Source organism: Ciona intestinalis, chromosome 12, assembly GCF_000224145.3.
Source record: "Ciona intestinalis chromosome 12, KH, whole genome shotgun sequence".
Taxonomy (NCBI): domain Eukaryota; kingdom Metazoa; phylum Chordata; class Ascidiacea; order Phlebobranchia; family Cionidae; genus Ciona; species Ciona intestinalis.
Window position 1 is genome coordinate 3,124,229 of NC_020177.2, and position 2,218 is coordinate 3,126,446.

Below are 2,218 nucleotides of genomic sequence, written 5' to 3' on the forward strand. Positions count from 1 at the left end.
AGAATTTTTTATATGAAATGTATTGAATGTGAATCATAAAATTTAATTCCTTAATGGTAATATAGCAGTTAAAGTTAACTTTATAATTTTTTTAATAAATATTATTGCATTAAATGCAGTGGTTAGAGCACCTTCCCTTAGCAAAAAGGTTACATGTTAACAGTGACCAGTCACGTTACTATTATTATGTGTTTGCACAATACAATAAACAGCTGTTTAATTTCTTCAATTCAGTGGTCCATTAAGGGTTGTCTAAATTGTCAGCCATACATTGAAAATAATCTTATAATAGCTCTAAAGATCAAATGGTATCTCTGAAGAGTAAGGTGTATAAAACAGAACACCAATGTTATGAGGACTGTCACGGCCGGCCAGGCAAGGGTAAAATAAGTTTTATTCATTCATCTTTTTATGTAAAATACATTTATACGTAGGGCAATACATTTTAAACCATACATGGATATTTAAGTTTTAGTCTCTGGGAATAGACCTAAACGGAAAGACGAATTTTTGGATCGAGGTTCTTTCAGTAGCAGTGTTATATGGGACATCATACATTTTAAGTGACACCATCAGATCATGAGCTTTTATTGCTATTTCTAAGTGATTCTGGTTGTGGTTTACCTCATCTAGATTATCATGTACATCTACAATGCTAGGCCTTTCCCCATCTCTTGTAATGCATTTCTTCATTTCATCAACTAAGCATTGCAATATCTCATTCTGCTCTCGGAGGTCATCAAATGGGGTCATATCTGGAGAGTTATGAATAATGTATTGTGAGATTCCTGCCTGATCAATGTTGTAATATGGTGCTCTCTGTAGGATCAGTTCATATAGAATTGTCCCAAAGCTGTATACATCCATATGCGGCTTATACAAGCTGAAAATATGTGTGATTCTCTCTGGTGCAGAATACACTATAGCATTAGTAGGTAATGAGCCTAGATCAGTCTCATCACTTCGATGGCCAGTGCAGGTTGCAATTTGCGCAGCATCAAAATCGGTAATCATTGCTCTTAAATTTGGTCCAAGTAAAATGTTGCTTGGTTTGATTGAGCCATGAGTAACTATCTGTCCATTACTTTTCTTTATGGAATGCAGGTACACTATGCCAGCACTTATGTCTCGAGCAATACGTAGCTTAAGTCCGACCACAACTTCACGTCGTAGTAAGCAATTTAAACTTCCACCAGGCATATAAGGTGTTATAACAGCATAGCATTGGTCCCATGATGTGACACCGTATATACTGACTATATTCTCGTGCCTCAAACTATGCAAAATGGTCGCCGAGTTATAAACTTTCTTTTTTAGAATATCATTTGATATTTGGGTGCCAGTTATTTGGTAACATTTGATGACAAAATGCCCGAGTGCTTTGGAAACGCCTCTTCTAATGTTTCCATTTCTACCGTTGCAAATAACATCAGTTTCATCACAACTTGACTTAAGGTCCTTTGGATCGTGCCAAATTGTTATATCCATGTGGCTGTTTGGTATAACAGTCCAATTTTACTATGCTAATCTAAAATGTTTTAACTGAACTGAAAAAATGGTGCGAGTGAAGAATCTCCCCCCCCCCCCCAACTTATTTGCTAACCCCTAAACACTATAACCACTAACTACAGTCTATAACTACTAACCCCCTAACCATCAACACCTAACCCCCTAACCTAGGGGTTAGGGGTAAGCAAATAAGGTGGGGCCGTGGGGGGAAGATTCTTCACTCTAGCACCGAAAAAATATAGTACACCATTTAGGTTTTTTTTACAAGTTTTACTAGTCTTACATTTGTCCCAATTTAACTATTGTAATTTGACGCCAAGGAATGATGTTGTTTTTCGCAAAAATTAACTAAAATGATAACTATTTTTTCAAGTTTTAGGAACATATTTATTACAGAAACGTTAGCTTCCTCTATTTAAACAAATTGTACAGAAATCGCCCGTGCGTAAACCGCTTATAGAAACACCATTCAACAGCTGAATTTTTTTGTGCAATTTTTTTTTATTTAATTTAATGTGAAGACGTAAATTGTAAATCCGTCGATTAATTTGTCTGTCGTGTCGAAAATGGTCGATCAATTTTTCGGCGCCTTCCAGCTTTCGGTGTTTGCGCCAATAAGTCGCAGGATAAANCACAATCATATAGGCTACAGGCGTTTTAAAACCAAGTTCATTGTACGAAAATTGCGCTCTGATATATGGATGTAAAA

The 2,218-nt window shown here is 36.1% G+C and overlaps 1 protein-coding gene and 1 long non-coding RNA gene across 3 annotated transcripts in view; one reads left to right on the plus strand and one right to left on the minus strand.

The window, feature by feature from the left end:
* The window catches only part of LOC101242754 (wall-associated receptor kinase-like 5), a 10,943-nt gene that overhangs the window by 8,384 nt on the left and 341 nt on the right, over positions 1-2,218 (minus strand). The gene's annotated exons all lie outside the window — the stretch shown is intronic.
* The window catches only part of LOC113474774, a 14,535-nt gene that overhangs the window by 4,269 nt on the left and 8,048 nt on the right, over positions 1-2,218 (plus strand). The gene's annotated exons all lie outside the window — the stretch shown is intronic.